The following is a 27,401-nucleotide window of genomic DNA, read 5'->3' on the forward strand; positions in this document are numbered from 1 at the left end:
TATTTATATATATATATATAATCATTGTAATATGATGTATGATTATGTTAATTGACCAAAGAAAATTAACTAACTAACTAAACTAACTAAAATGTCATTGTGGAAGATTTGAAGCAGAGCAATGACAGAACAATGCCACAGTATGACATTTAATTTTACTATCTCCATGGAGACAAGAAGCCAGCATCACCAGGCCAAGTTACAGGTCAGATCTCTAGAGACGTGGGCCCACTCTCGGTACGGATGCCTGAAGTTTTTGTGGTAGTTTTAAGAAATAAAAACTCCTGTAACTGAATAAATGTAATATAAAAGCCATACTGCGGAACATCAGAGGCAAAACAACACGGAGACAAGCAGATGGCGGACGTTCCACCAAAAATATTAAACACAAAATTACAAATACATAATTGATTTTCTCATGTTTAAATCAGCACTTTCACCTTTTTAAAGAATATTTGCGTCAAAATATAATAGTTTTTGTTGCGTTTAGGTTCTCCAAAAAATCCAGACGTGTTTTTTTTGCTTACGTAAGACCTTTCTGCTGTTTATTTCCTCACCACTTTGAACTCTGCAATGTCAAACCAGTGGAGCAGACACTTCGAGATGGTTCACACAAAATTATCTTTACTGCACAGGAAGCGTCTGCTGGCTGCTCGCGTACATGGGTAATTCTATGCCATAAGCCCGTCACCCGCGAAGACCGGAGCCTGAATGGTGCCAAGGTGCTGGGTAATTGCTCATGGCTAAGTCCCTCTTTGCATGTAAGCCCTGTGCTCTGATGGTGCTTTGTGCGAGCAGCAGGTCTGATGGGATTTTACTGATGGAAATATGAGATTTCCTGGGTTAAACGGATAGACTTTTGGAGGGGTATTTTAAAGAAAATCGCATCCAGGTAAACTTCAAAATGTGGCGCTTTCTGTTGGTGGTTGACTTAAAGGTAAACAGAAAAAGACTAAATAAAATGGAAAAGCAATGCATAAATTATAAAAGTTGGTTTTGACTTGATCATTTGCAAACGTTTATAAACCATTAAGTGATAATTTACCAAAAATCGCCCACTCAAAGTGTTTCATAATCATTTACGAACATGGACAGGACAAAAACTTTATGGATGTAACAATAACCGAAATATCGTGATATCATATCGTCAGAAGTCTCACAATAATATCATGGGCTGTCACAATATATCGAATCACAAGTTCCTTTGCATAAATACATGGTTTTGTAGTAGCAACAGCTTATAAACATCGGGAACTACATATCCCATGATTCCTTTTCAGCGCAGAGAACATGAAGAAATATGTTTTTTACTTTAATTCTTGGGATTATGATGGAAAAAAATCATGCCAAAATCTTGTCAAGGTATTTTAAAAGCAAAAAAGTGTCCCATCTACAATCATATCATCCTCTTCAAAATATAGTTATAAATATACCATGAGATGCATATTGTGAAAATGTACAAATGTTTATTATTACTAACTACTCATGTACTGATAATAACATACTTAATTTTTAGTAAATGCTTAGTTAATGGTTAATAAACACTTACACATGATTTCTTACCCAAACATGCATACAATTTAGACTTTTAATATGTTTTCTTTTTCAGTTCATTCATCAAAATCAACCAATCCTTATACAGTTTGTTACATGAGACTACTTTAGTAGAGAGGTAGGAAGAGGAGGTATCTATCAATCAATCAATCAAACTTTATTTATAGAGCGCTTTTCATACAAAAAAGGCAACACAAAGCACTTTACAGTGTCATTTCCTTTTCCTTTTCCTGGAAACGATACTAACTGTCTGGAATCTGGGAAACTAACTATCTGTAACTAGTACACAGAGAAAGTAAGTAAGTAAGTATTTATATAGCGCTTTTCACAGACATTTTTGTTTGCATATTCATTCACTCTATACCTGGTGGTGGTAAGTTACTATTGTAGCCACAGCTGCCCTGAAGCACGGCTGCCATGCCAATCAGCGCCATCGGTCTCTCCGACCACCACCAACAGTCACGCACACACCACTTTCATACTAAGTAATGTGGATGAAGTGTCTTGCCTAAGGACACAATGACAGTTATTCCCACTGGCGCCACACTGTGGCTCCTGAATTTCCCACTGTCTCCCATCCAAATACTAACCAGGACCGGCCTTGTTTAGCTTCTGAGATCTGACGGGATCAGGCTTTGACAAGCCGATATGGCCACAAGAAATCCCTCCACAACATCAGCACATACAACAAAAACACAGTACAGACATAATCGACAAGACTAGCGACCGGGGAGGAGAGGGAACTGGAGTCAACCCCAGAATATAGACAGGCAGCCTCTAGATCCTGCAGACAGGGGGCGCTAGATACAACAGACCCGTCCACCAATTCTGGGTGGGGCAAAAAAGAGAGACAAGGTTGGGGAGGAGGAGAGCCCCCCTCCTGCTCCAGTCTCTCCTGGACGAGTATGCAAAAGGTCTAGCTTTTTCGGCTTCCGGATCCTAAAGCTTTAAGCATCTGACGATACCAATATCAAACGAAACCAGTGCAGAGACAGACAGAAAATAGATTTTATTTCCCTAAAAACAGAAAAATATTGTATGAAGAAAATCTGTTACGTTGCTGTTATTTGTCTCTCAAGTCACTACAGAACAACTTTGTACAAAAGCTCAAACATTACGAGACTTTCTGGATCAACTACGAACAGTCAATAGTTTTAATACTTCAATTTACAACTGATATTTTCGAAATTAGTGCCAATATTTGACGCAAAAATCGGTATTGGTGCATGGCTAAGGAGTAAGTGCGAGAGTTACTTCGAAATAAATTTACTCAAGTACAAGTCTGAGTTCTCTACAGCTCAAATTACATACAGATAACAAAAGTCTCCTCACTATCGCAAAGAAAATGTGAACACGAAAAATATTGAGCTCCAAAATATATAGTCCCGGCTCTCATTTACTAAAGCATAAGTCGATAGAGTAATTATAGTGACAAGCTTAACAACATATAGGGCCATTAAACCAACAGGGAGGAAGCCATATTGTTACTGATGCAAATGATGAGATATATTCAGCTTTTTCCCGTCGTACACTCATCAAATCCCCGACATAAAGCCCTTTACGTCGCCTAACATATGGCTTTACTGTAGCGTCGTATATTAGCGGGACTCCAGAGGCAGCCGTGTGTTTGGTTAAGACAATATTAATAACATCCAGTGGACATGTTTCCCCTGGAGGAGGCCGGACCATCACTCCATTCTGAAGAAGAGGGCTGTCCTGCTGTTTACGTCCGTGCCCCATTTTATCTTCATTAGCCCTGCTCGTGATCCATTTTAATTAAAACTCATAAGTAATTCTAACATACACACACAGAGACAGAGAGAGAAGGAGAGAAGGGTTAGAGGGAAGGGGGGAAAAAATGAGTGGAGACGCAGCGGGGAGTCATGAATAACAGAAAAAGACCGAAGCTGATCTGAATTCAGGTCAGGGAAAATGTGTGTGGCTCACCTTGAACTCGCAATTAAGAGAATGACAAAAGCTAAGGCGGCTCTGTGTGCAAACAGGGAGACGGATCACGCCACCGTCTCGTCAAAATAACTCTGCGGAGGATCTTTGAGCGAAGAGCAAAAAAAAAAAACTAAATCACTCAAATGCGGCGTTTAAAGGCCTATTATGTAACATCGCAATCCGTGTATCATTCGTTCATTCGTTTTTCAATATAAAACCAAAAATAAGAAAACGAAAAAACAACAGTTTTCTTCGTTATTTGTCTCCAAAACCAAAATGAAAAAACGGATAACGATTCGTTTTTTCAGTTTTCGATTTTGTGTTTAAATGAAGAATGGAAAAAACGGATAACGGCCGTTTCCCGTTTACGTGACTTCCGTGACTGCGATGCCGGACTTTTGCACCACATACGGACTGAACTAGGACTGATCCAGGTCCGAGACCAGACCGGGACCAGAGCGGGACTGAGACCGGGACAGAGCTGCTCTGGTCCTCCGCGCTCAAGTACCGCGGCTGGTCCCGAGGTGGTGCAAAGCCTCCGACTGACGCATTCACACCAACGAAAACGAACCGAACTAAGAGCTTTTGGTTCAAATGGACCAGGTCCGGGACCAGACCGGGATCAAAGCGCTACTGAGACTGGGACCAGACTGGGACCAGAGCGCTACTGAGACTGGGACCAGACCTGGACCAAAGCGGGCCTGAGACCGAGACCGAGACAAGACCAGGACCAGACCGGGACCCGACCGGAGGCTCAGAGCCCACGTCCCTGTCTGGTCCCGGTCTCAGTCCCGCTCTGGTCTCGGTCTGGTCTCGGACCTGGATCCGTCCTGATTCAGTCCGTACGCGGTGCAAAAGTTCGGCATCGCAGTCACGGAAGTCACGTAAACGGGAAACGGCCGTTATCCGTTTTTTCCATTCTTCATTTAAACACAAAATCGAAAACTGAAAAAACGAATCGTTATCCGTTTTTTCATTTTGGTTTTGGAGACAAATAACGAAGAAAACTGTTGTTTTTTTGTTTTCTTATTTTTGGTTTTATATTGAAAAACGAATAAACGAATGATACACGGATTCATCGCCTTCGGAGGTTTTAAGTTATCGTTATTTCCCTTTACCATTTACTCATTTGGACTGATATGTGCATGTCTGAGTAAGCTTTAATCACCATTATTTAAGGTGGGATGTGACAATAACCAAAATATCGTGACATCGTATCGTCAAAACTCTCACAACAATATCGTGGACTGTCACAATAAATCGAATTGCAAGGTTTTTCACTTAAAAGTATTAAAAAAAAAGAGAGAACGACATAGGCCATAATCCTTTACTTCATTTACTACCTAACAGAAGAACTGTTATTAAGCACTTTAAAGTCTAATTTCTTTGGAACATGACAGTAATGATTCATACTGCAGACTGGCCAAGGTATTTAAAAAGGAAAAAATAGCATATGTACAGTACAATTCTGTTAACCTGTCTAAAATAACCCAAAAATTATCGTATCATGAGATGTATATCATGATAATATCGCACCGTGACATTTGGGTATCGTTATATCCCTATTTTTAAGACGCTTTGATGAGGCGCTGACAACTTCACGGCTCTTTGTTGTGATGACGTTTACGGCAATGTCATTTCCCATTGGGCACCGCCAATTTTCTAATATGGAAGTCACCGGATTTGTTTCTTTTATTAAGTTTTGTGTGTACAATCCCAGAGTCGTTCAGATAGAATCCATGGCAAAAAAAAAAAAAAAAAAAAATTCAATTTGTCAACTGGACAAAAGTTTATTTGGTTGAATATGTTTTGGAGATCAAACAAGCTGCTTCTTCAGTTCTGGTGAGATGATGGTGGATACTGCCTTATATCTGCCTGCAGGGAGGAGCTAACTACACTGAAACTACTCTGAAACTAACACACCTACTTGTTTACAGTTTCTGTTTGTTAGCTCGGCCTATTCATCTGTACCGAGTGTGGGGTCATATTAGCATAATTATTCAGGGCCATAATGGGAGCTTTCACACCTCTGGACCTGACCTGGCTACAGCTATTGTTCTCTTTGTTTTTGATTTAGGTTTGAGGATGGAGTTGTCAATAGGAGACAGATGGTGTCTGAGTCTTCCATTTCTGTTCAAGGATGGATTCTCTTTCCTAACAAAAATAGCCTATTTAACTCCCCTCTGGAACCAGTTCTTTTCTCTGGCTGAGATCTGTACCTCGCTGTCCTCAAAGGAGTGGCCCGTGGCTTTTAAGTGGAGATGTATAACAGACTGGGGTCCTGTGTTGTTCTCTCGTCTGTGTGGTACATCCTCTTGTGAAGTGGTTGTTTCATTTCTCAATTGTAACGCTCACTGCAGTCTTCACTACACTAATGGAGTAGACTGTATTGCTTTGTTTGTGGCTCGGTGTTTCATCCTTTGGGTTGGACCTGTTTCTGTGTTAAAGTGTTTGTAGGTTTGAAATATACTAGGATCTCATGTTGTCTGAAAATCCTCTGTAGTTTTTCAGAACGTATTCGACCAAATAAACTTTTGGCAAATTGACAAATTGAATTTCTCCTTTTGTCACTTTAATTAAGTTGTTTTAGATGAATATTGTGATTTTAAATGCCCAAATTATAACAAAATTATCAATGATCAGAGCAAATACAAGCACAATAGTCTTCTTTAAAGTGGTGAGTTTAGCAGGATATTGTTCTAAATGTTACGCTGGATGAACATGAAGAGGCTGTGGGTTAAATCTTGAAGTAAACTTAAAGGTGAGCTACGAGAGTATCTCCACAGAGACAAGTAGGTGGGACCTTCAGGCCAAGCTACAGGTCAGACCTGAGCAGAGGCGAGCCCACTCACAGTAAGAATACAGTTTAACTTTTGTTATTATTATTATTAAAATTTAAAAAAAAAGAAATACTTGAAAAATAGATAAGTTTAGTGTTACATTGCAATTTGTTCCAGGCAAAGCAATAACCTCTCTGTGGAGAAAAGGCGGCGGCGAACCAACTCACCAGAAAAGTTATACTCTAGTTCTGCAATGACGCAAAAGTTCCCCGAGTCTAAATTTTCTGTTGTCAAATTTATTTCGGATGGACACAGCAAAAAGTTGATAAATTTGAGCTCCAACCCTCCGGCACAAGTGGGACTGTGCGGAACTGTGTGCAGATTGTGGAAACTACATTTGTGGATATATTTATTTAATTTTAAGTAACAAACAAGAATCAAGATGCACTTTGCCAGCAAATTTGGCAACCATCTTTAAGCACATTTAAAGACGCATTGTGTAACTTTTCGGTTGGGTGTTTGTCACATTCTTGTTTCTATGGAGATGTCAATGTTCTGCTTAGAACGGGGGTCACCAAACTTTTTTTTCCTCCATCTCTTTTCTCTGTATAACAGAATCGTATGACCCTAACGACACAGATTATATTCTTTGAAAACTGTCACTCTTTCTTTACACATCAGAAAAACTGCACGGTCCTTACACTGAACAAAAAAATAATCGGTCGTCCACTTTTCTTTGAAAACTCGACACTCTCATGCAGTTTTTGTACTTTAACACTCGCCATTTTGCTGTCCTTAACTGCACTAAAGTACTCTGCCTGTGCGTTGACTTCCGCAGTTTGATCTCAAGCTTGTCAGGTGATGAAAATTCAACGGTAAATGTAAATACGTCATATAATTATACAAATATAAATACTTTGTATAAATATAATTTTTTTATTGAAAAATGCCGACATAAATCTAGAAAAACAGGCATTCTGACTGTGCGTGGGGCTTACAGCTGTCTGCATCTCTGAGACAAGTGTAAAGGATCACTTAAAGGTGCATTGTGTAACTTTTTCCTTGGGCGACCATCACCTGCCTGTTTCTATGGATACGTCAACAGATCTACCTTACATTTGTTCAATTACAGGTGGTTTTATTGCTCAAAAATGCTTAAAAAACAGGCATTCTTATCGTGAACGGGGTCGCCTCTCCACAGATCTGACCTGTAACTTGGCTCAGTTTGGTTACTATGAAGATATAAAAGTTTAAAGCCACACTGTGAAACATTCTGGACAAAGCAAAAACATCTCCACGAAAAATTTTGTTGTTTTTTTGGCGGCGCGTCCATGAAACACTTTTCTCCGTGGAGATGTCATTGCTTTGTCTAGAATGTTTCACAATATGGCATTAAACCTTTGTATTTTCATGGCGACCAAACTAAGCCAAGTTACAGGTCAGATCTGTGGAGAGGCGACCCTGCTCACAGTCAGAATGTCTGTTTTTGTAGCTTTATGTTGGCATCTTGTATTTTGTGATTTTTTTTTCCAATTAAAACAATATATTTATATGAAGTGTTTATATTTAAATAATTATATGACGTATTTACATTCACCGCCGAATTAGCTGCCAAATTTTCATCACCTGACAAGCTCGAGATCAAACACTGAAAGTCAACGCATGCGCAGATTTCTGTACTCACAATCAGAATGCCTGTTTTTTTAAGTATTTTTGAGCGATAAAACCACCTGCAATTGAATAAACGTAGGGTAGATCTGTTGAAATATCCATAGCAACAAGCAGGTGACGGACGCCCGAGTAGAAAAGTTACACAGTACACCTTTAAAGGTTGAATAGAGGATTTTTAAAGGGAAGTGAAATACAGCGACAGTTCTTTTTCAAATGTTGTGCATACGTGACACCACCTTCCTCCTCCACAGCCTCAGTTGAAACACCTCCTCCTGCTTCTTTACTCTAGAAATCACACATGTTTACATCCAGTGCGAGTTCAGAATTACTGTTGAAGTTTCCTGTCCTGAAATATTTCAGCGACAGACGCGCCAATTTTTAGACCCTTCGTCTTCTTCAGTCGCGCCGTCCGCTGGAAGGGATCTCCAAGAATCATCTCAGTTTGTCTTCGCTCTTTTTTCCCTTTTCTTCTTTTAGCGACCTCAAAAACGGACTCTCTTTTGCGGCGAACTGGTCGTGGATTCTCGTCCGCCATCGTGACAAACTTTGTGCGAATTGGGAGGAAGCGACAGTTTGAAAAAGCCTCGAAGAACCGCTGCATAAACCACATAATCCCCGCGCGTTGACGAGTCAGTTACACTAGAAACGTGGGGAGTTTGATTGACAACCTAACAGCCAATAGATAAAGAGGGAGCCTTGTTATCTATTGGCTGATGTTTATCTGGCCTCATTATGTCCACAGTTGATCGATTTTTATATATTTTTTTTGGGTCATCATAATTACAAAGCTGCTGCGTCTCTGTAATGGTATTTTAAACTTTCAATGACAATTTGAAACTAAAAAAAAATCCTCCATACAACCTTTAAGTGATCCTTTACACTTGTCACAGCGACGCAGACAGCTGTAAGCCCCATTTAGCCTGCTACTCGCCCAGCTCAGAGCTACATGACTGACACAGCGGGGGCCAGCAACGTGGGATGAGGACTACAGTACGCCGGGGTGTGCGCTTTAATCCTTTTGCATAATGTTCAAACTAATTCTCATTGTGGTTTTATTAATGAGACCGACTGGGCCTTCGCTAATTGAAAATCTGCAGAGTCAGTCTAACCCCAGAGGAGGGGCTGGAGCAGAGAGCGGTGGAGTTTGCATAGATCGTATCCTCAGTCAACCTCGGCTCAAAACCCCCGCAGTGTGTGCAGAGCCGTAGCAACCATCGCCACGTCAACTATAAGACTATATGAGATCTTTTTTTAAACAAATCCTATACTCGGGATGACACGTCTCGCCTCGGGGTGGGCGTGCGGCGGTTTAAAGGTCGTGCATTACACAAAATTGATTCTTGCGAGTGTTTAGTCATGTTATAAAACTCTTAGCGCCTCAAAAAACGTGCCTGGAGTTGTGGTTTTGTTTCATACTAACGTGTCTGAGTAACCCTGTTTACGTGCCCATAGCTCAGAATGCTCGGTTCCACCTTGTGATGTCACGAAGAGGGAGTTTTCAAGGTAACAACTGTAGCTTTTTATGTTTTTATGTTTTCTTTAGTCGAAATTGGCAATTCCAGGCCTGAAATGATCCAAATGCCTGTAGTTAGGGTGCATAGAGATTAAAAACATAGTGGAGTACAGTTGTAGGGAGTATTATCTGTTACATAAGGGTGAATTGTGCAGTTGTAGGGAGTATTATCTGTTACATAAGGGTGAATTGTACAGTTGTAGGGAGTATTATCTGTTACATAAGGGTGAATTGTACAGTTGTAGGGAGTATTATCTGTTACATAAGGGTGAATTGTGCAGTTGTAGGGAGTATTATCTGTTACATAAGGGTGAATTGTACAGTTGTAGGGAGTATTATCTGTTACATAAGGTGAGTTGTGCAGTTGTAGGGAGTATTATCTGTTACATAAGGGTGAATTGTACAGTTGTAGGGAGTATTATCTGTTACATAAGGGCAAGTTGTACAGGTGTAGGGATTATTGTTACATAAGAGTAAATTGTTGTGCAGTTGTAGGGAGTATTATCTGTTACATAAGTGTGAGTTGTTATACAGTTGTAGGGAGTATTATCTGTTACATAAGAGTGAGTTGTACAGTTGTAGGGAGTATTATCTGTTACATAAGGGTGAGTTGTACAGTTGTAGGGAGTATTATCTGTTACATAAGGGTGAGTTGTTTTACAGTTGTAGGGAGTATTATCTGTTACATAAGGAGTGAGTTGTACAGTTGTAGGGAGTATTATCTGTTACATACAGGTGAGTTGTTGTACTATTGTAGGGAGTATTATCTGTCTCTTTATAGTCTGGTGCAGTGGGTGAGTTGTGTACAGTTGTAGGGAGTATTATCTGTCTCTTTATAGTCTGGTGCAGTGGGTGAGTTGTGGTACAGTTGTAGGGAGTATTATCTCCTCTGAGTGTCCGTGATGGAGAGCAGTTGTGTTACACCTTCTTTCACAACCAGAACTGTGCCACTGGTTCATTATTCATCGCCCAAATTGCCATCACCAGCGCCGTTACAAAGATGGATGAGGGAGAGGGAGGGAGCTGGCTTCACACCACTTCAGACTGCACTGACAGAAATATTGGATTTTATTTATTTTTTATTTTTTCCCAGCTTGTGTCTTTATTTTTTTTATCGCCCTACACCTAATCGTCTTCTGTCCTCTCCTTAAAGGGCCTATAATATGACATTTTCTGACATATGTTATAATGTTTATTGATCACAAACAGACCTGGAGTTGTGTTTTGTTTCATTCACGCATGTTTAACACGCAAAAAAACACTCTGTTCCACCTTGTGATGTCATGTGGTAATACAGGAAGTGCTCCACTGTGTTTTTAAACTCCATACACTACATTCACTGGAATCATTTGGATAATTTCAGCCCTGGAATTGCCAATCTCTATTAACAAAAGGTAAAAGGTAGAGGTTAACTCGAAAACTACCACTTCATGATATCACAAGGTTTAGTTTTAGTTTATTTGTTTATTTATCAGGGACATTGCACATAAAAACTACACAAAAAGTAATATGTTTGTTCGACGTTATAGCAAAATTGCTCATATAATTTCCGCCTTCAGTCCCTGGACAGGTTGATGTCATAAATGGCGTACTTGCCAGTAAAATAAAATACAATGTATACTGATGCAATCATTCATCCAGTCAATCAGTAAATAAAACTAGAGACCCATTCAGTCTCAGTCACCACATACAAACACTATTTACATATTTACAGTTCATATTGCTGCATAGACACAAGGCAGATTCAAGTGTACAGGTTTGTTTGGTTAAAAGCTGCTGTTGGGCCAGGCATGCAAACATTTCATAATTTGTACATGATATAATTTCATGTGGGAAGCTGTTCCAAAGTAGCCTGATTCATCAGCCGGTTTAACTTCATTTCACTTCGTAGAAACCGTCTGACCTCGCAGTGTTAGGATTCGTTTTCTCAACGGTAGATGAGTACTTTTTTAATTTAACCAATCCCTGCTATTTGATCGTGACGTATGTAATGCACCACTTACGGGGCTCACTGGTATATTAAGCTTTTCCCAAATCCCGTAGGAAGAAGGACAATAACGTCTTTCCCCTTGATAAAATTCACCAAACATTCTTCATTTGTTCTGGCTTTAAATCCTCGATCTCGGGAATCGTTGACAACACAGAGTATATGACTCTTCACTGATTGGCCGATGCCTGAACGCGCACTTCCGGGGTTTTTGCGAACCATCTAGTGCATTTTAATTCCTGACTTAGTTGCTGGAGAGAAATGAAGTTGAGCAGAGGCACTAGGTGGCGCCAGCCTAGCTAGTTCCAGAGGCTTATGGCTCTGCAGGAGAACGATGACTGACCCAAAGAGGTTCTGCGTCTTGGAACACTACACTCCTCTCCTCTGGCTGTGGACCGTGTGGCTCTGTAGGTTTTCTCTGAAGTGAGTACCACAAACTTTCTCAGTGGGGGAGCAGCTGAATTATGAATGATTTTGAATAAGGTTAACATCTGATTAAATTTAAGCGAGTTATCAAAATTTAACAGTTTAGCAGTGGTGGTACAGGCGAGGTCACTTCTGTTGTGGCTTTTTAATGTGTTGTGGCTTTTTAACCCTCTCCAGGCAGGCATTGCAGATTTGCAACAGCTAAATGACCAATTACCTACTTACTCCAAATCCATATTTTATGAGCTTTTTTTTTTACTCAGGAGCCTTTTTTCCCATCCATGCTGATAAATGTGGACGATGCAGACTGTGCAAGAACGGCTACACACAAACGGCCTGCCAGAAGTGCAAAGTACTTTTATTGTTTACAAAGGATAAAAATTGTTTCTTGGAGCACCACACGAAAAAGTGATGTTGTTCTGCCACTGTAAAGCTGTTACACTCTGCTTTATGTTTTCATTGTTATGAAAAGTGGTTTACACATAAAGTTAGCGTTCATATCATTTTTAGTCTTCAGTGTTAATTTACCACACCGGACCAATGCTGCAAATCTGCAACATCCCAGAACAGCATTGGATGTGAAGGTCTCTCTCAAAAAAAAGTCAGGATTGTATATTACTACCCCATATGATCATTTTCCCCAAATATCAGATTTTTTCCTGTTACTAAAATTTAATTTGAGCCTAAGAGGGTTAAAGACAAAAAATGACATTGATCCATGATATTTCCAGGATTTCCATGACCGTGAGAACCCGGAGTAAAAGTATGGTGTCTGAAAAGTTTATTTTAAAGTTACTACCCACATATTACACAAGTACTACCCACCTCTGCAAAGTACCACAAGGTAAAAACACGATATCAAAGTAGAGAGAAACGCCAAAATGATGCAGGGACAAGTATTCACATTTATGAGTGAGTGTAAAACAAAACAACAACAAAAAAGTATTTCTATTTTGAGAGTTTGTGGTTGAAAATTACAGGAAAATATCATGCCAAGTCATTATTTTGAGTCAAGGCACAACAAAAATGGCATTAAAATAACAGTTTCTTACCTTTTAGGAGGAAGTGGTGAAGAATTGGTATCAGTCAGGCCACAGCAAGAGAGGAGACAAAAAAGAAAGAAAACAAGAAATTAGTCACTGTAATCAGACATACATTGGATTACATTTTTATAACATGAATATTCAGAAAATGTGTTCTTTTGCACTGAAATTGTTCAATTAAATGCTTGGATGAGATGTGTGACGCCTCAAATCATTCAAGAAAAACAAACAAAACATTTCAAACATCACTGTATGTCCATTGCAATTTGTTTTGTTTTTTTTAGAGTGAATGTGTTTTGTCACTCAATCGCGTACCTTCTTCCGTTTTGACAGAGCTTCACCTTGATCTGTACACTGTGTGAATGTAAACAGACATGTGGGGAACTACTCTTGCCTTTTTACTTTTAAACAACACCTTAAACTGGAGTAATAGCGCTGTTTTGTGGACTGGATGTCATTATTTGCGAAGGACAGTTTCTATGGATAATGTGGATGAGATGCTGCACTTTAAGTTTACCACTTTACGAGAGGTGAGGAGTAAAGTCTTATTATTTTCTCTATATCCCGAGTTTGTATCTTGCGTCTCTGTGTCCGTCACTCCGTCTGCCCCTGACGCTCTGTTCTTTTTGGCTGTTACCGTAGCGTTGCTGATGTTTGGTGTTTACGATCTGACACTGACACCACACACACCAGGAGCGGTGGCTTCAAAATCGCACACGAATACACAAAGTCGGGTCACGCCTCCCGGAATTCGGGGAGAAAAAAATCAGAGCAAAAATTGGACAAATTCTCCTGTAGTGTGTGACGGCCTTTAGTATGCGGAAAATGATCAAAATCGGCCTTACACATCCACCCAAAAGTGACCGTCCATTTCTCTGGATTCTAAATAAACAGTATCAGCATTGGTCATGAAAAAACCCACGTCAATCTCAAATAACGTGCACTTCCTAATTAGGGCTGGGTATTGTTAAGAAGTTACCGATACGATACATAGGCCACGATACAATACATATCTTGACACAGTGAGCTTTCGATTTGACTCGATATCCTATATTTCAAACTGATTCAATATGGTTCAATAAAAAATCATGGTTGTGACACTAAAAGTCTTTCTCCAGGCAGGCGTTGCAGATTTGCAACAGCGAAATGCCAATTACCTACTTACTCCACATTCCATATTTTTTTTTTTACTCAGGAGCCTTTTTTCCCATCCATGCTGATAAACGTGGACGATGCAGACTGTGTAAGAATGGCTACACGCAAACGGCCTGACAGAAGTGCAAAGTACTTTTGTTGTTTACAAAGGATGTGTGAAGAATCCCTCAGTCGTCCAGGTAGAATCCATGAGGAGAAAATTCAGTTTGTCGACTGGACAAAAGTTAGTTGGTTGAAGACATTTTGCAGCTCATTCAAGCTGCTTCTTCAGTTCTGGTCAGACGCTGGTGGACTCTTCCGTATATCTGCAGGGAGGAGCTAACTAACTGAAACTAACACACCTACTTGTTTACAGTTTCTGTTAGTTAGTTCGGCCTATTGACCTGTACAGGGTGTGGGGTCTTGTTATGCTAATTAGACCCCACACCCTGTACAGGTCAATTAGTTTCAGTTAGTTAGCTCCTCCCTGCAGATATACGGAAGTGTCCACCTGCATTCTGAACTGAAGAAGCAGCTTGGATGAGCTGCGAAACGTCTTCAACCAACTTTTGTCCAGTCGACAAACTGAATTTTCTCCTCATTTACAAAGGATAAAAATTGTTTCTTGGAGTACCACACGAAAAAGTGATCTATACCAAGTTGTTTGATTCTGTTCTGTCATTGTAAACCACTGTTACACTGTGCTTTTTGTTTTTATTGTTGTGAAAAGTGATATACAGATAAAGTTAGCTTTCATATAATTTTCAGTCTTCTGTTAATTTACCACACCGGGCCAATGTTGCAAATCTGCAACATCCCGGAATGCATTGGATGTGAAGGTCTCTCTCTCAAAAAAAAGTCAGGATTGTATATTACTACCCCATATGATCATTTTCCCCAAATATCAGATTTTTCTTGTTACTAAAACTTAATTTGAGCCTGAGAGGGTTAATGTGTTGCGACATTTGCGTTTGTGTTGCGGCGTTTGTATTAAAATAGAGTCCCACGGTCATTTCAGTTGTGGCTTTTTTTGGTGTGTTGTGGCTTTTTGTCGTGTTGTCGCATTCGTGTTTGTTGCGGCGTTTGCGTTTGTTGTGACCCCTCTCGGCTTCCGTAATTACAAGACTCTAACACGGCTTAAACTTTGCATCACAAGAGTCAAATTTGCGTAATATACAACCTTTAATTTCAGCAATTTATCGAACTTGAAAATGAATAATCGAGACAGGTTGAATTATGATCGAGAGGGAGCTTGGATGTTCGTACAGATGCTTCCTCCTGTGCTCTCACCTTTGCATCACTGCCATGTAAAGTGAGTGCAGCTTGGTTCTTTTCAAAGGGCCCTCTGTGACTAAGCAGTGACTAATGCCAGTGCCGGCTCTATAAGTCAGTCTGAAGCTTATTTGAATGTGAATGTTTCTGCTCAAATTGAAGTTCACGTTTAATGGAGTGTTACAAGAATTGCCAAGGCAGAGCACACGGAACATTCAGCTGGTCAAGGCCGAGCTTAAGGACAGAATGCGGCTTTAAGTGTTGCAATTCAATAACGCATCTTCTGACAGTTACTTCTTACACGCACTGTATCGAAAACTCACCCTCGCTGCCAGCTTATTAAAGGTGGGTCATGGAACTTTTCTGGTGGAAGTCATGTTACTTGCGTGTCTCGATTCATGGGTTTTACTTTGAGGATCATCCCAAAAATATCAATCTGTGGAAACCTAAGGATACAGATGCTATTTTTTTGCCTAGAACAATGTGTCCCAAACTTATTTTTCTAGGGATCCGTATTTTAAAAGTCACAAACCTTCGCGATAAGTCAATAAATCAATAGACGTTGTTCGTAAATAACTAAATAAAAGTGGATTTGACCATTATTGAACATTAATGAGGATGTTTTATTGTTGACTGAGTGATCGTGTCTCTTTGAACAATTAGTATTTCTCAAGTTTTAAGTAACAGAACCAGAAATAAAAGGTCTCCATAAGTCACCTATTTGTATATAGTATATTGCAGACCTACACAATTGGTCAAAAGTTTTAGAACACCCTAATTTTTCAAGTTATTTATTGCAATTCAAATCCAATGAAGAGCTTGAAATGGTGCGAATGTAAGAACTGAACAGCCAGAGGTAAAAAAAAAAGCTAAAAGATTCAAAACACAAGTCCAAGCTCTGCCAAAACTACCTCAGGAAAAAAGAACAAGATGGTCCAGCACAGTGTCCAGACTTAAACCCCATCGAGCTGGTTTGCGATGAACTGGACAGAAAAGTGAAAGTGAAGCAACCTACAAGTGCCACACGTTTATGGAAACTTCTGCAACAGACTTGGGAAGAACTTTCTGAACAATATTTGATTTCTATTGTAAAAAGAACGAGCCACGAGTGTGTTCAGTTGTTTTATCTGCCCAAAGGTGGACACTTTCAGGAATCAAAAGTTTAGAATGCGTTTTGGTCAACACTAAAACGTAAAAAACTGTAAAAAGTCTAAAACTTCTGACCTGTGGTGTACATGCAGATTGTGACAAGACTGACTGAGGGTTGCGATCAGTCTTTGGGAAACAATGGCCTAGAATGTGTCTACTTATCCATCTTGCATTTATTCAATTACAAAGATTTTATTGATAAAAATTTTTAAAAAAGTGCGTCTGCTGTACGGATAATTGGGTGGACCAAACACGGAGCAGCATAGACGTTTGTACGAAAGACAAAGGCGAAGTGCAGAAGTGCCGACAGACGTACTTCGGTCTATTTTCGCGTCAATACAGATTATTTAGTTTGAGAAAAATGTGCAGAAAAGAAGAGCTTTGTGCATTTGTGGACAGGGAAGATGTCTGGGCTTTTCTCTAAACTGGATTTAGCTAAAGTTTGATTTCTCGTCTTGTTCCACTTTGACCAATCAGATTCAAATAGTCGTAATGACGCTGTACGTTTTCCAATCTCTTTCGGCGAGAGAAAGAGACATTCCACATCGATAATGTGTAGAACTGACATCAATCTGGCATGAGACAGGTTAATTAGGCCATGCATTTTAGAAAACCTAGAAGAAACCAACAAAAAATGCTAATTCCACACAGAGGAATTCACCCCAGGACCCTCTCACTGTGAGGCCACAACAAACCTGGGTCACCGTGCACCAACGCCGCACAATGGGCAGCCCAGTACTGACATTTATGTTGTTTGCAAAACATTCATCAGAAAAGGTTGTCTCATAATGAAGCAAAACTTCAGCTTTGACCCACAGAGTCGTATTTTAGCGCGTTTTTGTTCTGGTGGCATTTAGAGTGAAGCTGTAAAGAGGCAGAACTCAACTCAGGTTCGAACATGAAGTCAAAGGACAGGTTTGTATTATGAAGCTGTTTTAGATTAATCTGAGGGTTTAAATTGGGTGACCAGAATTTAAAAAAATAAATAAAAATTGGTGGTTGGTAATAATAAAATTGTGAAACGAGGAAAATTGTTTTGCAGAGACAGTTCATGACCAACATGTGATTCATTATAGTCGCATTTTCTTTGTGTTTTGGTCATTTTTAAGCAGATTTTTTTTGTATTTTACCTAAACAAATGACAATTTATGCCTCTCTTTACAGTTGGCAGGGATCAAACTGGTCAAAAATAGGGACACTTGGGACATTTCTTGTATAAAACTGGGACAAATAGTGCAACGTTATTAACTTTGTTTAATTCTATAATTGCACCAAATCTGATGGACTGTACTGTGTGGAAATTTGGGGGTCAACATAAAAAACTTACTTACAGCCATTATTTATTTTACAGAAAAGTGCCTTGAGAATCATCATCAATCAATCACCCATTATTTGTTCAGCTTAAAGTGCTGAAAATGCATGATATTGTTGACTTAAGTAACCTCAAAGTAACGTATAACGCAAAGTGCAATGTATGTACCTGTAAATATTTAAAGACTGTTTGAAACGAGAAAAAGCCACTACAATTTAAAAGGAACCTACATGTTTAAAAACCCAGACTGGAGCGAAGCTTTACTGTGAAAGGAGTTAATTTATGGAACAGTCTTGACAAAGATATAAAAGAAGTATATATATACAATATTGGCATTTAAAAAAACACATCAAATCCAGTGCCATGTGTATGTATGAAAAAGGAAACAAAGTTGTTGTGCATAATAGTGAAGATTTCTGTTTGCAATTGATTAATAATTGTGCCTGAACTGAAATGTTTTAAGGCAAACTCAAATTCACAGAGGGCAAAATTTAAAAACTGAGGGCGAAACTAAAAATTGAAAAATTTCAACAGCATCAGAATGTTCTCTCTTCTTTCGAGATATGTAATGTTAAACTTTTTCTTAATCATAGTTTTGCTTAAACATTGAATCCAGAACAAGCAAAATATAAAATAATAACTAAATTTAAAATAAATAATGTCTCTATAGTCTATCTGTAGCCGGCGGGCAGCTCTAATACATATTTGAAATAATGTTGTGGGCCAAATATAATTATATTGCGGACCAAATTTGGCCCCCAGACCTGAGTTTGACATGTCTGCTTTAAAGTAACTATCAGTGTTGATGTTTTGTCGGAAAAGGGAAAAGGGGGCAGATAACATAAAATGACTTTTCTTTCTGCTCCATTCATTTCATGTTTGATGTTGTGACACTGTTAATGTCTATTTATACTTTATGAATGAAATAAATAACAAATAAATAAATATGCAAATCACTGGTTTTGGATAAATCTGCTGAAACTGGGACACAGAAACGTCTGGTCACCCAAGGTTTAAAATTAACAAAAATGTAATATTATTTTCTTGGTGTGTCACACATTATAACAATGTACCAGAAACATCACAATAGAACTTCTTCCAAGGTTTTTCTGTCCCGAAACTTTTCAAGGTGACCACACAAATAACGACGCTACCACAGTTTGACCAAAGAATTCCACTTTTCCTGATTGGCTAATAACTCCTTTCTTTTCCAGCTTAACAAACCAACATTTCTTCTCACTCATTACGACTGTTTTGAATATTTTAAAACCCAAATCTGGCTCCACGGTGCCGTCCCCGCACACGCTCGCGCTATAGCCGTACTCTCATCTGGAAAATGAAGAGAACTGTAATAAAAGAAAATCCAATTCACGCTGACAAGAACATTTGGACTCCCCTCCACCGTCGCACTGTCCATTAGTCTCATGCTCCGTCATCTCATCCTGACTTATGCCGCCATTACAGCCTCACAACACTCCATTTGGGTTTGTTGTGCGTGCTTCATTTTCCTCTTGATTGAACTAGCCTATTAACGTTCGCTCGCCGCTGCTCACCGGGGACGCAGGATTGCATTGGTAAAAAAAAAAATAAAACAAAAAAAAATATTAAGTACAGGAAAAAAAAAAGTTGGTATGAGGGTGAGTGGGTGCCGGGCGAGTGGAGAGCGCTCTTCAGCTCACAGTTAATTAACGGCATGTTTGAAATAATTTTGGGAGGATTTGCGGAGGTGTTAAAAGCAAACCTCCTCATGATTGGATGGGACTTGACTTTAAGGTTACCGGAAGCTCTTATACGTCGATGTGGAAATTACTGTTGTTCAAGAAGTGGACTTTATATTACTTTAGGACACATGGAGGGTCGATCCCGGACATTGTACCATTGGGCAATACAGTTTACCCTTATGTTTTTAGGTTCTTTTTTCAGACCAAGAGTTTGTTTTCATATCTGACAGTTTCAACGTTTCACTCGCGGTCTTCCTCAGAGTCAGGTGATGTTGCTATGATGTGTCTGCTCATCTGATTTATACAGGTTTGGGCACTGTCTTCCAACTATAAACCGGGATTAGGGGGCATTTTTACTCTCACAGATGCTGGGATACTGTAATGAGGAAGTCGGACTGCAGATGGCGCTGTCGTCCTGCCTCCACCGGTAGGAAAACAGCACCAAAACCAGTTTAAATCAGCTAAAAGGACACATCATGGCAACATCAGCAACATGATTTCCTCAGAGTCACGTGATGTTGTTGTGATGGGTCCGGTCAGCTGATTTATGCTATTTTTGGCGACGATAAACCGGGACGAGGGGGCTTTTTTACTGTCACACACGTGGGATTCTGTCCTAAGGAAGTGGGACTGCAGATGGCGCTGTCGTCCTGCCTCCACCGGTAGAAAGACACCCTGTCCGGACACGTCACAGCAACATCACGTGACTCTGAGGAAGACTACAGGGAGCAGTTGAAACTGTCAAATCCGTGTATCATTCGTTCATTCGTTTTTCAATATAAAACCAAAAATAAGAAAACGAAAAACAGTTTTCTTCGTTATTTGTCTCCAAAACCAAAATGAAAAAACGGATAATGATTCGTTTTTTCAGTTTTCGATTTTGTGTTTAAATGAAGAATGGAAAAAACGGATAACGGCCGTTTCCCGTTTACGTGACTTCCGTGACTGTGATGCCGAACTTTTGCACCGCGTACGGAGTGAACCAGGACTGATCCAGGTCCGAGACCAGACCGGGACCAGAGCGGAACTGAGACCGAGACCAGCGGTCCGAGCGGTTCCGTGTCATCGTCTCCGCGCTGGTTCCGTGCGGGGAAAGTGAGAATGCGTGTGTGGACTACAGGTCCGGACGGGCTGCTCCAGAACCGTGGCTGGTTGCGAGGTGGTGCAAAGCATCCAACTGACGCTTTCACACCAACGAAAACGAACCGAACTAAGAGCTTTTGGTTCAAATGGACCAGGTCCGGGATCAGACCGGGACCAGAGCGCTACTGAGACTGGGACCAGACCGGGACCAGAGCGGGCCTGAGACAGAGACAAGACCGAGACCAGATCGGAGGCTCAGAGCCCACGGCAGGACCGGAGCTCGAAGCTGAGGCTTGGACCCCGCGGAGGCTCAGAGTCAAAGCTTGGAGTCCGCCCCAGTCCTGCTCTGGTCCCGCTCTGGTCCCGCTCTGGTCCCGCTCTAGTCCCGGTCTGGTCTCGGACCTGGATCAGTCCTGGTTCAGTCCGTACGCGGTGCAAAAGTTCGGCATCGCAGTCACGGAAGTCACGTAAACGGGAAACGGCCGTTATCCGTTTTTTCCATTCTTCATTTAAACACAAAATCGAAAACTGAAAAAACGAATCATTATCCGTTTTTTCATTTTGGTTTTGGAGACAAATAGCGAAGAAAACTGTTGTTTTTTCGTTTTCTTATTTTTGGTTTTATATTGAAAAACGAATGAACGAATGATACACGGATTCTATCACACTGTATAAAACAAAATCTAGCCAAGTTAAGATGACTTGACTTAAGAAAGTTTTATCCTGAGTTGAGTAAATTTGACTTGACAAGTAAAATGATGTAGCCAGGCTGGTGTCACCTCGTGCCTCCATTCAATTTCATTTCTCTCCAGCGATTAGTTCAGGAATCAGAATACACAAGACGGTTTGCAGGAACCCCAGGACGTTGTAGACCACACACCGACCAATCAGCTGTGAAGCCATGACGTCAAACTCAAGTGCCTGTCTGGGTCCTTTTGTGGAACAGCACAACAGTAAACAAAGCGTCCGAGATGGATGTAGACGAAGACAGACATTCTGTGTTGGCAACGATTCCCGAGATCGAGGATTTAAAGCCGGAACAAAGAGAATGTTTGGTGAATTTTATCATAGAGAAAGACGTTATTGTCCTTCTTCCTACGAGATTTGGCGCATTACATATGTCACGACCAAATAAGAGCGATTGGTTAAATTAAAAAAGTACCTGCCTACTGTCGAACGAACAAATCTTAATGCTGTGAGGTCAGACGGTTTCCACAAAGTTAAACCAGCTGATGAATCAGGTTAAAAATGATGTGCCTGTGGAACAAGACTTTTTGTACTTAAAATATGAAAATACATCTTGTTATGCTTAAAATAAGAAAAACAACAACTTCTTGCACTTAAAATAAGAAACAAAATGGAATGTTGCTTGAATTAAGAAAAATACACTTATTCCATTGGTAGTTCATTTTACTTGTCAAGTTGAATCTACTCAAATAAACTGAAATGTTCTTAATTTAAGTCATTTTAACTTACCTAAATATTGTTTTTTTCCAGTGCAAGAATGAAAAACTATTGGTCTGAAAAAAGAACTAGGAAGACCAAATGAACCTGATTGGGGAACACATTTTACCCTCCTCCAGAGTCTGTGTAACCTCGATCTGTATTATAAATCTGGGATTTCTCTCACTGAAAGAGATCAGAAAACCAGAACGTCATGAGGACTATTTGACTGATTGGTGGAAGCGTCACAACGGTGGAAAAAAGTCAAACTAGTTGAGAGAAAAGCACAGACCTCGTCCTTGTCCACAAATGCACAAAGTACTATCCTCTTCATGTTTTTCACAAACTAAACAGCTCGTGTTGATGCTAAAATAGGCCATGTTTGTTTTGGTTCGTTTGGGCGCTTCGCCTTTTGGCTTCTGCACAAACCTCAATTGGATCGCCCACCTGATTATCCGTACAGCGAGCGCACGCCAAGATGGATTCTTCTGAGTTTCTGATTTGCAGGGTTAGTGTCTGTGGTCTTGGACAGAAATGAGTCCTTTACTAACCATGGAATGATGAACAATGAGGACCCTTTTTAGAAAAACTCCTCAAAATGTTGTGTTTAACTGGAAACTGACACCACAAACAGGCTAATCCACGTGTAAGCACAGGCCTGCATGTCTCAGTGTCTAAACCAAATAATAAAAACAGTAATTCTCTTACATAACTACTACTCTAAATACCTTTAAAATTCAGCTTTTCTTATGCATGTGTGCACCTGACATATGGCAAAGTAGGTCACAAGCACTAACTGTAGTAGTAGTAGTAGCAGTAATTAGTGTGTTACCTCATTATATAATCACTCTAAATCCAGTTTTTAACAAAGCATGTCCCCTCCTGTTGCCTCCTCACGCTCCCTGATCCCAGACCAGCCCATTCTGCAGGAAACATCAACTCGAACACACACTGGGGCCGTGACCACTTCTTCTCTTGCATCTCCGTCTCTTTGGCACCATTAGAAGAGGCGCATTTCGCAAACCAGACACAATGACATCCAAATTGGCATCTCCGGGCCAGTTTTATTTTATTTTTCGCCACGAATCGCAATGTTCCCATCCTCCTTTATCTCTTTATCATGCCCGCCTCGGAGACGTTAGCGATTTCAGATTCTAGGAAGGAGATTTGGAGCTTAGAGAAGGCTGCGTGCGCTTTAACTGTGAGAGAAAGCCAAGCAGAAGGGCCGAGGCAGAATATAACGAGAAAAGCAATAGAACTCATATTAATAATTGTTATGATTCAGAGGTGCAGGGTGCAAACTCCTCATCATTATTACTTTGTCTTTTCTGATAATGAGATCCCCTGTAATCAGAGGCAATCAGTTCCCCCAAGGCACAACAATGAGAATTAAACGGTGGCTGTAACTGTGGAGGATGAAACTGCAAATTAGAAGACAGCGAATCAACAGGCTCCGCATTGTTACATAAAATTAAAACTTACAAACAATCTCTAAAGACCACAATGAGATACTGACCCGGCGGTGTGATCTCATATTAAGCTATTACTGTCAAGTGCCTTTAAAACTCAGTGAAAATGTCATTATCTTTGTAATAGTACAGATAAAATAACAATCCTATATTATGCTCAGTGTTGGGAGTAACGCGTTATAAAAGTAACGAATTACAGTAATGCATTACTTTTTGCTGTAACGCAGTAATGTAAGGCATTACAGGGGAAAAAATAGTAATATTTTACTCGGTACAAATGTGAGTAACGCGCGTTACAATGTTTTTTTTAACCTGGATTGAAGTGGTGGGTTTTTCTTCATTCCATTCCGCTAAAATCACCTCGATATCAGCAGCGGTGAAACACCGGAGATGCGCCCTCATAGACCTTCAGGTAACCGCGGGCGAAAGGACTGACAAAGAACTCCACGCTGTTTAGACCTGGTTTAGAGACCTGGGTCAGTTCTGGTTTAGACCTGGTTTACACTCGTCCCTCCCTCTATCGCAGTTCACTTTTCGCTGGTCTCGCTGTTTCGCAGATTTTTTATTTATTATATATTATTTTTTTGTGTGCAATTTTGCATGCCCTGTTTTTTTTACATTATATGAATGCGTATTGCGTTCCTCCCGCTGCGTCCTGACTGGCCAAGGGACTCCTGTCTCCTGTACAGTACAGACTGTGTTCAGCTGCCAAATTTAAATACATGTTCAATCTGTAGCAGTGTGATTCTGAAGTGCTGTATGGTTGCAAGTTTTCTCCCCGACGAAAACCCACAACGTCGACGAAACGTTCTGCACCGACAAAGGCTCCTGCGCTCGCACCCAAAAGGCAGAGGAAGATGCAAACCATCACACAAAAAGTTGGACTTCTGGACACGCTGAAGGAAGGTAGAAGTTACGCGCTGTAACAGAATCTTGCACCGGCTCAGGGTACCTGCAAATAGTTGCTGAAATCAGGGCCGCGAGCCCGAGCAGCAGGGTCCATAAAGAGCGATCGGGTGACAGCCGCTCTTACCTCCGTGAGGTGCGGAGCAGAGCCGCTCCTTTCTCCTGCGGTCACCTTCAAGCCCGTCCTGACAGTGAGTCCTGTTTTAGTCCAAGTTCAGTTCTGGTTTAGTTCTAGTTCAGCTCTGGTTTAGTCCTGGTTCAGCTCTGGTTTAGTCCTGGTTTAGACCTGGTTTAGTCCTGGTTCAGTCCATATACAGCGCAAAAGTTATTTTGGTGAGAGTAACTTAAAGTAATGCAATAGTAATGTAATGCCTTACATTTTAAATGCAGTAATATTGTAATGTAACGAATTACTTTGAAATGACAGTAATAGGTAATAAATAACGCATTACAGTTTCAAAGTAACTTGCCCAACAGTGATTATGCTAAATGGATTCTTGTGAGCTTTAAGCCATATTATAATGTTATATCTCTTCAAATACGTATCTGAGTAATGCTTTACTATTGGTCTGGCTACATCTCGAAAGCTCAAAATGCTCTGTTCCAATTGTGATGCTCTGTGTCAAGTTCTTTTGTTCACAGTTACCTTTACAGCTACAGTAGTTTTAGCTTGCAAGTTAACAGAGCTTTTGCACTTCAGTAAGATTTAGTCTAAGATTAAATGAAACTAGTAAAGAAGGTGGATGAAACTTTAAAAACATACAGATTGACACATGACATCAGATTACCACACATGACAAAATCACAAGGTTTTTTCAAGAACAGCTACAGTACCTTTTAGTTTTTCAGTACAGACAGATCAAATGATTCAGTGAACAAACAGCAAGATTACACATGACATCACAAGGTGGAACAGGGTTTTTTTGAGAGACAAACTCAGCCTAAAGCAGGAGTGTCAAACTCAAATTCACAGAGGCCAAAATTAAAAACTGGGACCAAGTCATGGGCCAAATTAAATATTTATTGAAAAATTTCACCAAAATCTGCATGTTTTCTCTTCTTTTGAGATATGTAATGTTAAACCTTTTCTTATTAAAATAAATGTTTAATAATAGTTTTGCTTAAACATTGAATCCAGAACAAGCAAAATATTAAATAATAACAAAATTTTAAATAAATAATGTCTCTATAGTCTATCTAAAGCTGGGCAGTTCTAATATATATTTGATATGATCTCGTGGACTAAATATAATTATATCACGGACCAAATTTGTGAAGTTTGACATGTCTGCCCTAAAGGATTCAACATTATAACTTAGTATAATAAAATATGGGCCATTTAAAGCACCACTACATAACTTTTGTGGTGACGTATCACTTGCATTACTCCATACAAACATTTTCCATAGAGATTCAGGCTACGTTTATATGGTGAGGGTCTGAACAGAAGATGCAAAAGTGGCGTCACAACTTTTTATTCCACATTTAGACGAGTGTTTTTGAGAGGAACTTTGTGTGCAAATGGTGATGCAAAAGTGTGTGGAATTGGACTGGTTATGCATGCCAGGTTTCTGAGTACTGTATGTATGTGACATAAACGTACGAGACGTGAGCAGATCTGACCAGAGTTTTGCATCTTGGGCAGTGTAGACAGAAACGCTACGATGGATTATATTCAGCTTTTCCACTCTGGAGGGTGGTTTCAGATTTTTGCGTTTTTAAACCTCAAAAACAAAAGGTACTTCCGATAAAATATTTTGACATTTTTACCCGCAAGCGTTCTCGTTTAAACAGGCCCTTATATGTTTCATGCCACACTTGGGAACATTTTATTAAAACCAATGCAATTTCCATGGCAACAAACAGATGAAAGCCCTCCTCCAAGCCACATTTGGTCAGGTTTATGGAGAGGCAAGCCCCATTTTTCAAGATCGTTCAGTACAATAAAAACATCCACAATGAAAATACGAGTATATGATTTTATTTTGGCTCAAACGTTACATGGTGGAGCTTTAATTTCTAGAGCACATTTTAGACTTTCTATGTTTTATGCAAGATTCATTTACTGTCCAAAATCGATGGTGGTAAAACGCTTTTGTCGCCATAAACACGTCCACACATGGTAAGTACATTTATATGAACTGGAGTGGTAGTAAAAGTAGAAGTAATTCAGAGCACAAACCTCCATCTGTGACCTAAAGCTGCTATCGTAAAGTAAAAACATACTAGTCGTGTCAAGGGACAATTACTAATGATCGAAAAAAAAAAGAAGAAAAAAGGCAAATGTCAGAGCTCCAACAGCCCCTGTGTGATACAGGATCAGAATGGCACACAGCGGTTAATTGGCTGTAATTACCGCAGAGCACCGTGGGAGGTCAAGACGGCCCCCGTGAGCTTCACTCTTTTCTCCATGAATGGAATATTCTAGATCTTTACACTCCACACAGACCAGAGGAGCAGCTCTAGAGCCACAGAACACACCACAGCTTTAAACATATGGCTGCATCTGGAGCCACTTTATAACCATTACACCTTAATTAGCCTTAATGAAGCATGAACAAAGACTTAATTCATAACAAATCCATAGTTTATTAAGAATGATTAAGACTTACAACAAACCGCTTCATTAATAGGAGCTGGGGTTGGTCGACTAATGAAGTATTCTGAAGAATTCTTAATAATTACTTCACTTTATGTTTATGTTAATGGTTAATTAAGGATAATTAAAGCGCTATTATACATTTTTATATTGTAAAAAGATTTAGCTTCTGAAATATTAAGGTGCATTATGTGGCTTTTTGATTTGGTTTCTATGGAGATGTCATTAATCTGTCTGGAATGTTCCACAGTGTGACATTAAACAGCTCTACTTTACATTTATTCAATTACAGGTGGTTTTATAGCTCAAAAATACAAAAGTACAGGCATTTTCACTGTGAGCGGGGTCGCCTCTCCACAGATCTGAGCTGTAACTTGGTCTGGTTGAAGATA

At 39.9% G+C, this 27,401-nt stretch overlaps 1 protein-coding gene and 1 pseudogene across 1 annotated transcript in view; both read right to left on the reverse strand.

Annotated features, from left to right (window-relative positions):
* Nucleotides 1–27,401, reverse strand: part of tspan9a (tetraspanin 9a) — a 388,713-nt gene that overhangs the window by 238,989 nt on the left and 122,323 nt on the right. The gene's annotated exons all lie outside the window — the stretch shown is intronic.
* LOC129409591 (5S ribosomal RNA) lies at nt 2,098–2,214 on the reverse strand (annotated as a pseudogene).

This window comes from Boleophthalmus pectinirostris, unplaced genomic scaffold (assembly GCF_026225935.1).
Source record: "Boleophthalmus pectinirostris isolate CB_2022bp ecotype Guang Dong unplaced genomic scaffold, ASM2622593v1 HiC_scaffold_2, whole genome shotgun sequence".
Taxonomy (NCBI): Eukaryota; Metazoa; Chordata; class Actinopteri; order Gobiiformes; family Gobiidae; genus Boleophthalmus; species Boleophthalmus pectinirostris.